Source organism: Thermobia domestica, chromosome 3 (assembly GCF_964235325.1).
Source record: "Thermobia domestica chromosome 3, izTheDome1.hap1.1, whole genome shotgun sequence".
NCBI classification, from domain to species: domain Eukaryota; kingdom Metazoa; phylum Arthropoda; class Insecta; order Zygentoma; family Lepismatidae; genus Thermobia; species Thermobia domestica.
The window spans coordinates 180,211,522-180,225,330 of record NC_137456.1 but is presented as its reverse complement, the minus strand read 5'-3'; positions in this window follow the sequence as shown (position 1 = coordinate 180,225,330).

Below are 13,809 nucleotides of genomic sequence, written 5' to 3'. Positions count from 1 at the left end.
GCCTTCATAAGGCGCTGCTGACCGGCCAAGCCGCCAGTCGCTGTGTTTCAACAATCAGCACACTTCTGTCGGTTCATGCAAAATGCGTATGTAATATGTACTTATGTTCATGCAAAATGCGTATGTAATATGTACATATTTTTGTTTAATAATCTGTACCACATACTATATATTCCTACTAAAGTTGCCTTTGTACGTTACTTTGTAATACTTAAAGAGATGCCTGTTTTTATGAATACACTAGCAGCGTTCACCCCGCTTCGCTGCGGTCACCCCGGAACGCAATAAACTTTGTTACTTAGATAATTTTTACTTTTTCGCTTTCAAGTGATATGATAAAAACCATAGAAGATTGCAGTAAATGTTAACATTATATCGCCTGTCATTTATGTTAACCCGCCCCGCTTCGCTGCGGTCACCCCCGAACGCAATAAACTTTGTTACTTAGATAATTTTTACTTTTTCGCTTTCAAGTGATATGATAAAAACCATTATAACGCCTGTCATTTATGTTAACCCGCCGAGTGACACGGTCATGCGGGTTGCATATAAATACGTTTATTTTTATACCTATGATGAACTAACAAAGGATTTGTACGTAATGGACACCTGAATGGTCAATTATCTCAAGACACTGGTAATTGAAAATTAAAGTGATATGATAAAAACCATCTAGGGTCCAAATCCTAATAACCCCCCAAAAATAAAAGAAATTGGTTCAGCCGTATTAGCGTGATGAGCGGACAAAGGATTTGTACGTTCTCTTTTATATATATAGATTTACTGTACAGTACTTCTTTTTGGAAATAAACATGTACAGTTCGATTATCCGAACAAACCAATTTTCCGAACACCCATGTCCCCCAATTACTTCGGATAATCGACGCTCTACTGTACTTTTGCTCGGAGACTTGGAGGAACTCAAAATATTTACTTGACTTTTTTGAGGGTGCAGTAGTGGGAGAGAGCTTTTTTTTTTTTTTTTTTTTTTTTTTTTTTTTTTTTTTTTTTTTTAAGAGAAGAAGCTCTCGTATATGCGTACATCTAAGATTGAGACAAATCGGTCTAGTGAATCCTGAGGAACAGTTAAAACCATTTTTTAGGTTTTGGATCATTACTTAAGAACCAATTATAGTTAAGATCTGAAATTTGAGGGATTAATGCATTTGAAGGGTGCCTACTTATCACCCAATTACCGGTCAAAGATTGTTCTGTGACCATTTTACTATATTTATCCATATATATCCTTTCGAAAATTGTAAAAAAAAAAAAAAAAAAAAAAAAAAGGTATGAAAGTATAGGAGTGGAGTATACAACTCTGTAAGTTTGGTTGGTTCATCTCGTTTCCTTCTATGGGTAAACAATTGCAAAATAAACAAATAATAAAATAAAATAAAATAAATTTCGTAGTCTTTTTGACCTAACTTATCCTCTTTGATGAGTATTTATTACGCCATATATTTATATGAGTGAGTGGAGGGATCCATTCTCTTTCATAGGAAATAGGTACTAGATGCTATCCTCTTACATTTAAGTGTGTTGGCTGGCTTCTTAAATTTTTGAAATTGCCGAACTTCAAAATTTGCTATAGTACTATAAGACCGGATATCTATATATTTATAAGTTCGATTGGTTCATTTCATTCCCTTTTATATGCAAAATGGTCAAATACTTTAATTTCCGGAGGTTTTAACCTAATTTATCCTCTTTGATGAGACTTTACTGCATGTATAGGGTGTATACATGTAAAGGAGTTCAATTTTTCCTAGATATGGATACATCAACAATGGAAGATATTTTTTTAAGATAAGGTTTTAATGGTCCTCTGAAGGGATGTATGATATTTGACAATTTTGAGCGTAAAAGGTGAAGATCATCTTACAATTTAACAGGTATGTATAGGACTCCTGATGTTAAATATAGATTGATGTTAAATAATACTTTTCATGTGGTTAGCTTATATCTTAAAATAATGGAATATGTCTGGGTTCGATTCCCTATGAAAGCTTTAGAGAAGTTCTGTTTCGATTTCTGTGGGATCACATTGTGATCTGGATCCCACGTTAAGCTATAAATTCTTAGACAGCCACAGAATACAAAAGGAATGTAAACTTTGTAATATTTTATGATTTCTTTATTAGGTTTGTACCATTCTTTCATTACTTATGTTGAAGTATTAAGGTATTTGATTTTACTATTTTAGTTGTTTTTCTTATACAATTTTCATATGAAATATTACAATCTTCCTCGTTAATTTTAGACCTTCAACGAAACAATTTACATGTTTTGCTGGTACCATATGATTCTTTCATGCAATGCTAAGTGTTTTGTTAGTAGATTAAAAAAATAATTGAAATGAAATCCCTCAGTTTAACGTCACATGATTATACTCTCTACGCTAAGGGAGTCGATGATTAAAGCTAGTGAATGTGATGGAAGAATTAGTGGAATGAGAAAATCAGAGGAAGCGGTAATAACCCGAGAAAATTAACGGGCACGATGTTCTGTACTACAAATTTACTTGACTGGAATCGAACCAGGGCCCCCATTACCAGAAGTAAGTGCTCTATCACTGAGTCACCGTGCCCCCACGTATAGATTAAGTCATTAGGATTTAAAACATATATGGACTGGAGTCCAAGACTCCTGGGTGTACAGTATTGTTTTAAATAATCTTGGCCATTTACCTAACTTTAGAAAGGCATATTTAGGGATAACTTGGAACTCTAATGCTTCAGTTTTAATTGAAGATCTAAATTCGTCAAAGATAATCCATATTTGTTTAATTCTAATACGTAGCGATGCGGGCCTTTACAAAGATTGGTGATTGGCCAGATTCTTTTCAAAAAGACTGTTAATCCACGTTATAAACATTAACTATGTATATTTTTTAGATGTTTTTTACCCATAGAAGGAAGCAACATAAAACATCTAAATTTACAGAGATATCTATAATACACAGGTCCAAGAGAACAATTGAGTCATCCAGTTCCAAAAGGAATCTTGTCTAATCCCACAGAAAATCCTACAAAACTTAGAAAAAATATAGGATCTGTATGTTTTATAGAACTGGGAATACTTCAGTGTGTTCATGGGAAAACTTGAACATCGTCAAATATTTCCAGTTCTACAAAACGCATCATCCTACAGTTTTTCTCCGTTTTCTGGGATTTTCCGTAAATGGACAAGAGTCGTTTTGGAACTGGACGACTCAATTACTAATTTTTAGTTTTTTGACAATTCACAAGTTCAAGGGTGGGTCAAATGTACATCTATAGATGTAATTTGAAAGAAATGTTTGAATATTTTTAATTTTTCGTTTGAAAACTTTCTGCAATCATTGGCAATGGTTTGAAAATTTTTCCACTTATTGAAAAAAATGGAAAAAATTATTCTGAAATTTTAGTTTGAAATTTTTGATTTTAAAATTTTTTGTGTAGAAATCTTTTGAATTCAGTAAAAAATACTTTACTGAATTTATTAGCTTTATTAGCTTTAAAATTTTATTTTTAAAGTTTATATTTTAAATTGAATATTTTTAGTTTGAAACTTAGTTTGAAAATTTTGTTTGAAAATTTGTAGGTTAAAATTTTGAATTCAAAATTCTTGCACTCATCGAAAATTTAAGAATTTTTAGTTTTTGAAAGATTTTGTTTTAAAGTTTTAGCTTAAAAAATAGTTTTAACTTTTTTTGATTTGAATTTTTTGAAAATTTTTGCACCCGCTGAAAAATTTTATTTTTTTAAAAAAATTGAATTGACTTTTTAGTCTAAATCCGAGTTACTTGAACCATAGTCATGGAATCCATATGATCATATGTAATAACATGTAGAAGTATAAATTTTATTGAGAAGCCTCTTAACACTTACAACGAAACATGATTTTTATAACATTAAGCGAAACGTCGGTCATTTTTACCGCCTTTTGTAAATTTGTTGTTTTCTGCCAATATTATTGTCAAATTAGAGAATATTTCTTTACAATTTTTTTAAACACCATTTACGTTACAAACCTTTTGTTTATCACTAGTACAGTGCTGTTTTTACTATAGTATAGAAAGAGGACAAAACTGTGAAATAAAAATTTGCATAGATTTGGCGTATTTTCTGTCATAAGTACAAAAATAAAAGTGGTTTGAATAAAATAAAAGTGATATATGTTTTTCTGTGCTCTCTTAACGTTCTTTTTCGCACTTTATACGCATTCGGCTGCACAGTCAAAGCACATTCTTCTATCGCATTTTCCACAAATAGCGCTGTTACATCTGAAACATTTATGTTGCGTCTTCCTGTCCTTTCCAGGTGGGCACTTGGCACAAGTTTTCCTTTTTCCATCCAAGCGGTCATTCGGCATACAAGCTCTTGTTGGGGAATGGTTGGTTCCTATAATCTTTCTGATGTCCATCTTCAGTTCTCTTGGAAGATTAGGGGTGTCAATTTTCCTCTTCTGAAGATGTGGCACAATCAGGTCATGGGCTAGGCTTTTTATGAATGTATGTCTTGTCTGCAAATTAGTTTCCAAGAAGCTCATATAGACTATGAAGCAGTTTACACTAGGTATGTTTATAAGCTTATAGAACACGGCTAGGGGCCATCGTCTTGTTTTTCGATTGGCAGAAAACACAGCACACCTCATATCAAGGAGATCAACGCCAAATTTTGTGTTCTTATAAAAACATATAACCTCTGGCTTCTTCTTTTCTTGATTTGTCTCAATTGTGTTGTGCATAGTTGAAATAAGGCACACACTGCCTTATTCTTTCGGGCGACGTACGAAAGAAGTGTCATATTGTTCCTAAATCCGTAAAGAGTAGAAGTAACTGGACGATTCTTATCTGGCCGAAATTCTTCAGAGATCGCACGCTTATCCTTCTTCAAGGTACCAACGTAGGTGAGGTTTCTTCTCTCAAGCTCCTCAACTCCTTCCAAGGAAGAAAACCAGTTATCTGCCGTAACATTTCGGTTATTTCCCTCTATGGGCTTACAAAGTCGAATAAGTGACTGTGTAGGTATACTCATATTTCTTTCTTCTTCCGTCAATACTGCCCCATGACTTCCTTTACCAGTGTATATGTAGGCATTAAGCAGGTACGAGGTTTTAGCGTCTGCCAAACACATGATTTTTATGCCGTATTTCTTTGGTTTTTTGGGCATATAAACCCTAAAACCACATCGTCCCCGGAAAGGGACCAGCATCTCATCAACTGTCACTTGGTCTGATACACAGTACACCTTCTGACTGTTAGAGATAAACTGAGAAAATACCTCAGAAATTGGAGCTGCTTTATCATCTTTTCGTCTCTGTTCACGTGTTTGTAAATTGTCAAACCTGAGACATGCTATCAGTATTTCATAACGCTTACCTGACATTGTAGCGTGAAATATGGGTAGACTGAATTCATCATTTGTAAAGAGAGACTTAATTTCTTCATCGTTTGATTTTATAATTGGAGAGAGAAGTAGCAGTCCGATAAGAGCATTACTTCTTCAATATTTGTATCTCTATAGTTACTAGCACTTGTGCCAGGGGAAAGCGTTTCTCTAACAGTAGCCAATTTTATGTTTGTGTTAGTAACTATTTCGTCAATGATGTCAGAATCAAAGAAAAGCTTCCACACTTCAACTTTACTTGGATTATTTCCCAACGCTTTCGCAGGACCTCTTATCCTTGGTAGTCCGGTTCTAACTATATTTCGTGCAGGAATCCTCACATTTCTTCGCGAAGGTTTACTGTTCCACGCATTAGCTAGTCCATATTCGGATTTTCTTAGCCTTTCCAAGAAGAAATCAGGAAGTTCAGCGTTGTCAGCTACTACATTTTCCATACTTTCTTCGTTATCACTTACTTGAACTTGATCGTCCTTGAGCAAAGCATCATCATCATCAAGAACATCATTGGATTCATCACTTGCAACACATTCTTCTTCACTCGAAATAACGAAGTCCGAATCTGCATCGGAATCATCCACCTCCGAATAGGATTCTCCTGAATCTGTTTCAATCTCATCCAATAAGTTACGGATCTGATCACTGAAGTCCGGGTCTTGTGTATTGACAATTCTTTTGCAACTACAACGATCCGTTCCAGTCAAAAACCTAATGCAACCTAATTGACACGCTACTAAGCTATACTGAAAAATGCTAAGCCAGCACCATTAAGCGAATCATATGGTATTTTAGACCGATTAAGAAATAACATTAAGAGAAAGATACGGTCAAACTGATCGAGAGGTTTTTTAGAGTGATCGAGCCCCTGATGTAATCTAGACTTCGGATTTTTGCATATTTGCATGTTTTTTCCTGATGTGATATTGATATGCTGTAAACAGAAATTCGTTTTAGGAGTTTTGGGGTAAAAGAGCAGAGTTTTATAGTGCATATATTTGCATATTTCGAAGGTTAATGCATGTTTATGTTGTTACTGCATATAAATGCATATTTAAAGAAACTACTAAATTGTATTGTAGAATGAATGCATCATAGTTATACACCAACTATGTGTAGTTCGAGTAATACAGCTTTTTTCCTCTAAACATAATAAAAATCCTCACTTAACTTTAGCTTTTGACTGGTGCATATTTACCATTTTTAGTGCATATTTGCATATTTTCAGTGCATATTTTCGTGATTTTTACCGCATATTTGCATGCATATTTTGCCTTTTTTTTAGTGCATATCGATCCAAAGTCTAGTGATAACCACAGTATTTCATAGCACGGTCCCCCCCCCCCCCATTACGAAATCCTAGTTATGTACCTGGAAGACATATCCCCAAGAATAAATTACCGCTTGTGGATATCCTCAGAGAAAACGGTATACGCCGAATAATAGGTTTGTTAATTAATTATTGTGTATGAACAAAAAGCTCTGAGTGGTTTCTGATAAAACTGTTTGAAACACTCGCTCCAAGAAGAAATAGCTGCAGAAGAATAGTATAGGGTTGTTTATATTTACATGAAAAAAATCCGCTGAACAGTTTTTGAGAACATTTTTCAATAAAACTCACTCCTAAGGGTAAACTACCCCTTGTGGACTTCTTCAAATGAAAAGGTCTGTGACAGTGTTCTTAACAAAATCTATACCTATGAAGTGTGAAGAAAATTGTCTGAAAAAATCTTCCGATAAAATCTCACCCCCCAAGAATAAATTAATCATTTTGGAATTTTACAGGGGAAATGGCTTATGCCATATTATAGGGTAATTGAAACATCAACAATGTCGTCTGTGATGTAATCCAGAAAATCGTCCGAACAAAAGGTTCACCGCTAAGAGTAAACATTTGTTGTGGATCTTTGAACGATTAACCACTTGCACCACATTTTAGTGTCATTAATAAAGTATACATTTATGAAATATGAATAAAATTGCCTCTGGTGTTTCTGAGGAACGTCCGGAAACAACCCACCCCAAGGCCTTTGTGGAATTTTTGTATGAAACTGCGTATTATAAGGCTGTTAATGAAATATTTATTTTTGAAATATAAACCAAATCTAAAAGCCGTTTTCGAGAAAATCATGATTTGTGATTTTTCACCGTCTAATAAACTGCACTTACAAGTAATATTAGTGTAATTGCTAGAAGTATCAGGTGACTATTAGGAGTCTGTGCGTCATCGTTAGGAGAGACAAAAAATTAAAAATATAATCTGCTTCAGCAGAATAGAAACTATCAATAATTATTGGCAACGAACAGCATTCCTTTTAGCACCATGAAAATTAATTTTACCCGGTTTGCTCTAAAATTACTCGGGGAAATTTATCCTCAAGCATGTAACTTTTTTCACCTTGATGTGGTAACATATTGATATATATGTTATCTTTAGACAACATTATAGTTAACGAGATATTAAAGTTTTAGAGTTTATCGTGATTTTGGGGCATACCACATTAACAGTGCCAGACTGGCTACTGTTGGCCCCGGCGGCTGACAGATTGTCTTAATCCCAAATTCTCAATACCCCCAACCATCTTAACCTCAACTGACCACTGTTTTCCCACAGTAAAAGCACTCTATTCTTTAATAACCACACCGTACATTATACCAGTGGCGGCCGGTGGATTGTGGTTTCGGGTGTTGCAGTACAAGCGATAAGAGACAGAAGATATAAAGTTGACTTATTGACTAATCAGCATAACTTTAGATGCAAATGCTATGTGACATGTTAAATTAAATTAAATTCTGTTTTTTAAAAATAGAAAATGCAACATTTTATTTGATTAATCACCTTAATTAATTAGTAAGTTCATTCTCCTCTCTTTGATTGGAACAAATCTGTCTAATACATGCTAGTTGAACTCTGGTATTCTTATTGTCAGGTCTTTTTCGATGGAAAGCATAACCAATGGTGATAACCTTTCTTGGGACATTCAATTCCTTGAAAGTGTCAATTCTTTCTCATGTGAAAAAAAAAAAAACTTTTCGTCTTTTGCTGACGCCATAGGTTCTGTTAATATTAATTTCAAAGCTTTGCAGATTTACTAAATATTTTTTCTAGATTATTGCGAACGATTCATTCTAGCAAACTCAGTCCTTGACAGTGATCCGAATTCCTCTTCAGCGTTGGCTGAAGAGAGTTCGTAGCAGAAATTAGTGTTATAAAAAAATGTACATTGAACACACTTTATTCACAGTTTATCCAGGAAAATTTAAAATAAATTGAGGAAATGTATCTGGTGCAAACAACACTACTGCATGAGATATCCTGTAAATTTAAACTGGATTTTTTTTCTGAACACTCTCCTGAATTGCCCTTTGCTTGTTTTGTCTAAGCCTTAATTACAAATGTTTCCTCAGTTGAAAGCTGGTCAATGTTTTTTGTAAGTTATTTACAGAAGTCATGGTATACAATTCATTCAGAATTTGTAGGTTATTTACAGAATTAAAGCACACAATAAAATTAAACCTAATAATTAAAAACCAAAACAGCTGATGCAAAATAGGTACTGGTATATGAATTCCGAATGTCACATATTCATACATCAACACACACACACATGTGCGTAAAAGAAAAAACTACATTCCAAATCATCCGTCTTGCTTGTTACGCAATGCACGATGAACACAATATACTTCCACATGAGGCGAAACAATGCCTACCAATGTGATATGTTCTGGAAAGGAAACCTCTAAACCCGCCAGATGAAGGATCAGCATGTAACAGAAGCCAAAAAAATCAAAGAACATCAAAACAAACAGCACTGCCAGTTCTACACCCAGAAATATTAACTGGGAGGGGTCCAAAGTATTTGAGGGAGGTCCAATACGTCTACATAATATGGAACCTGTCTTATACTGCACCCGAAAAGACGATAAGTAATTCTTACTTACTGTCACCTATATTTTTAGAAAAAATGATAGAACGATTATTTTTATAAGAAAAGAAGAGTACATGAGGCGTAAAATAAAATATTTAGCATACATCAATCGTTTCTGTGTTGGAAAAGTATAGTTTATTAAGAAAGTCTGCAAATGTTAGTCAAGTTTCGAAATTTTTGGGAGGTCCGGACCCGGTGGACCCCCTCGTGGCTACACCCCTGAGCATTGCTAATTAGTCCCAAATTCAATGTGGCGTTCCCCATCATACAGTTTTATGTGGAAATTACCAAGAGTATAAAATATACTTATTTTATAAAAGAAATATGTTTATACTAAAATACTATCCACAGAGGGGGGGGGAGCGATTCTACATACTGACTTATTAATATTTGATTCACAAATTACTGTAGAAGAAGCCTTCATTATCAATATAAGCTAAGAATTAACTTGTAAATGCGGGTCTACTTTCATTTGTTTTCTCCTCTACTAGATATTTTTTTTCTTATTTTGTAATTTTGCAATCACTTTTTTTAATTGTCATTATATTGATTTGCTTCAGTATGGTCCCGTAATTTAAAAATATGAATGCATAAAAACAAATTCCATTTGTTAATTGCTAGTGAAAGAAAATTCAGAAATCTTATTTAGCGTGGAAAACCTTCTCGTTCACTGCAAATCGTGCTGTGTTGCAGAAGCACTGCAACGACCAGTCCCTTTAACTTCTGAGATAGGGGAAAGGAGACTTAACATTTGCTCCAATTCCCGCGCTGAAGGAATCTGGTCGTTGCATGCTCGCTGCAACACAATGTAAATTAGAGACTCTGTGACGGATTATTTTTCGCTTTTTAAAATGGATTAACGGAACGGACAGTTACAGAAGTAAAAAATATGTTATTTAAAGTGCAAGTATTAAAAAGTATTTTTTCTGTTCTTTACTACTATTGATAATAATATTTTTTTTCTTGAAATACTTTGGTCCTTGCGCAACGCTGCAACACTAACATTAGCCGCCACTGCATTATACCATAAAGATCATAACTAAAATTAGGGTATATGTTTTCGAGTGAAATCTTGCACAACGTCTTTACTAATACTTTTTAAGGAGGTATGCAACCACGCACCTTATTCGCCAACTTTTATCTGCGTGTATGTGTATTGACCTGCACGTGGTATTATTTCCAGATAGTGAGACGTCTTTTACGTACTCTTGTCAACTCAATTTACGTCATAAAATGTCCGGGAATCCCTAACGTCCTTTGGGGAATCCCTTGCGCCCCCATTGCACAAATCTGATAACTGCAAATTTGGATAGAGCAGGTTAGGATCCTTTGATGATATCATGCCGCATCACGTCTACGCTCAGTAGTTTGTGCAATATTTAACTTTAAAGTTTGTTTTCCCACGCTTTCGGTAGCTTATAACACGTAAACGAAGCGATTTTCGCCCTATGTTTATTAGAACTTTTGTTTGTTTTGGTTTTAAGAATTACCCCTCTGCTTTTGTATAACGAATTTAGCGCCATACTATATATATATATATATATATATATATATATATATATATATATATTCATCTGACCTTGGGATGGCAGGAATTTGTAATTTGTTGATAAAGAATTAAGGATAAATTAATTTAACGTTAGCACTGACGGTTTCAGTATTCGTGAACAAAGGATACGGTAAGCTGCAAACAGCGCCCCTGCAAGTAGCCCGAAATATTTCTCGGAAATGATATACCCTCCAGAACAACACGACAAAACCTTCTCGTAAGGACATGAATATCAGTACGCACTTAATGTCCACGAACTATGTCAAGTACCCAGATTGTGTGTAGTTACGCCAATTGTATTTACAGGCACATATAGGCCTGCTATGGTTGCGACGTGATAAAAAATCAGGGAAGAAATTATCAATAGTAAATCTTGATATTGCTAGCAGAAAGTGGTGTAATGAATTTTCATTTCGATTTACGTAATTTTATTCCAAATTTATTTGAATATCCAGTTCTTATTGTAATAGCAATTATAGTATATGAATACACAACGACTACCATGAAGCCGATTCAATAGCAGCCACAGTTTTATTTAAAAGCAACACCTACCTACAAAGAATTTAATAATTTTACTGTTCGAATTTATAATCCATTCGTTACAATACCTTTAACCTCTGTTCACACAGTAATTTTCGATACGACACGATAAGGACATACACTACCTAACAGTTACAGGTTTTGAATAAGTGACCGCGGCTCGATTTCTTGGCTTATAAAATTGGCGACTATTGAAAGATGAAAGCAAACACTCATGAGTAACTCAACAATGCCAAAACTACGTAATCGTGTTACAGAGGCTACGGTTCGACGCCGTGATACCATAAACTACGAAAGTGACCTCAGTTCTATTTCTGTTGGGTTTCAAATTGTTATTTTTCCTGGTCCACGAAACTAAATTCTCAAGAATTGGTACTGTCAGGCCACTATACGACTCCCTTTTGTATTCCACGATAGAAAGTGTTGGATTTCACAATTGTTTTTGAATGCATCGACTCTAAAGCTAACATGGGCTATTCTTACTTTGCATAAACCTGCCATACTTTTTTCATGAGAATACGGGATACCTTCCATCTCCTCCTCCCCGCCAACTTTCCAATACAATCCAATGAACTGTATTTCTGAGTTGAGTTGAGTTGACTTTAACATCCCTTCCAGCAGCGAGGCTATATGAGACGTGGACCTACTAATTAATGTGGAATCCAAAGTACATGATCTCTCGCCGGGAATCGAACCCGGGTCTCCCACGTTAAAAAGTGTGGCTCTGGTTATGAACAATAGTATGATAGGCGAAATATCTCAATGCAACCTACTTTTTTCACTTCGTTCGCTGCAATCAATTGTACGGAGTGAAAAATTACAAAAGAATCGCCTTAAAAACTCAAAATGACGTCTTATAAAAATGATTTATGAGAAAACACTATGCAAATACTTTCGTTTTATTTAAATCAGTGATACAATCCACCTTCAGTATTCTCCGTACGTTCAGCATTATTTATTTATATGGCTACATTTGCCAAAATTACGTTTGCCAGTTTAATCTGATGAAAACTTAGCTGTTTTTTCTCCTTGCGTCGTGTGTAATTGCTAGGGACGGATTTACATATTTCTAAGCCCAGACCAAAGCACAATTCTTTGTCCCTAGCCTCTCAAAAATATTATTTATAATTCTTGTTAACTTATCTAATGTCTTGCTGGAGAAAAAGTCACCCATCTTTCCTGTGTTTGTAGATGTAGAAGCACTCGAAGCCATCTTAAATTTGTTTATTTTTCAATGTTGGAGAGTGTCCGAATAATCGTCAGGCGCAATACAAAAAGTAGCACTGCAAATTTTGCAGTCAATTTCATAGTTCAACGTCGTTGCTTTCAGAAGTGATTGAGCGTACTTCTCCTTTGAATTGGAAGAAAACGTGCGCTTCAGTTTAGGCATTCTTATTGATACAAAATTGGAACACTTAACCTGTAATGTATTATCAATGACAGCTTAGCTCGTGCACTTTATCAAAATATGCAGATCCGCTTGACTGCTGATAAACAACTGCAACTCTGCGCTGCGAACTTATTGGCTTGGTCACTATCAAATCGGAGAGGGTGGTGTGCTAACTTGCTCGAAGCGGTTACATGTTACAGCTTATATTTCATTCACTAATAACAGGATTCCCAGCCAATGTCAGAATTTTTGATTTTTTACTTTTCGAATAAGTTGATATTGATAGCAGAAATGGGCTATGGAACTAAAATACGGGACATTTGCCTGTCCCGACTAAATTTGCGAGGACGCGGGGCAGTCGGGCCGAAAATCGGGACTGTCCCGTTTTTTCACGGGACGTATGGCTGGCTTAACTTTGTAGGGAACGTGAGTCACAACAAAATTTTAATCAAACACTCAAAGAGCTTGATGTATGCAGATTGCCACCGTGACTGTTCACAAGAATATTATTTGTCGCACACGTTTCCCGCATTTTTCTCTTTCATCTGACCTCCTCTCTTTATTACAATTTTCATTTGGCCACCTTTTGGTTTGATCCCTGACTGGGCGGCAATTGCCGCTAACCACCTGGACCAGTTCGGGCCTGCACATTAACCATGTCCTGCTGTCGTCTTGCTTGTCATAATGAAACGATCAATGAGGGTATCTTTCAGTATCAGTTTCATCTCAATAGTTTATATAGTTCTCGTACAAGGGGTCTATCAATTTTTAAGTTTACAAGTTAATTAGTCTTTATCCATTTGGTTTAATACTGCACATATAGGCTTATATCCCACACAGCAATGAAATATTTTCAAAACGTTTCTCCTACTTCCCTTAAGGAAATATATTCCATATGTTGCTGAAAACATTTTCCAAATAACACTGAAAATATTCTCTGAATACACTCAAAAACATTGTAGAAATATTTTATACGCCGTTAGAAAAGTTTTCCAAAAAATGTTTTCTATACGATTT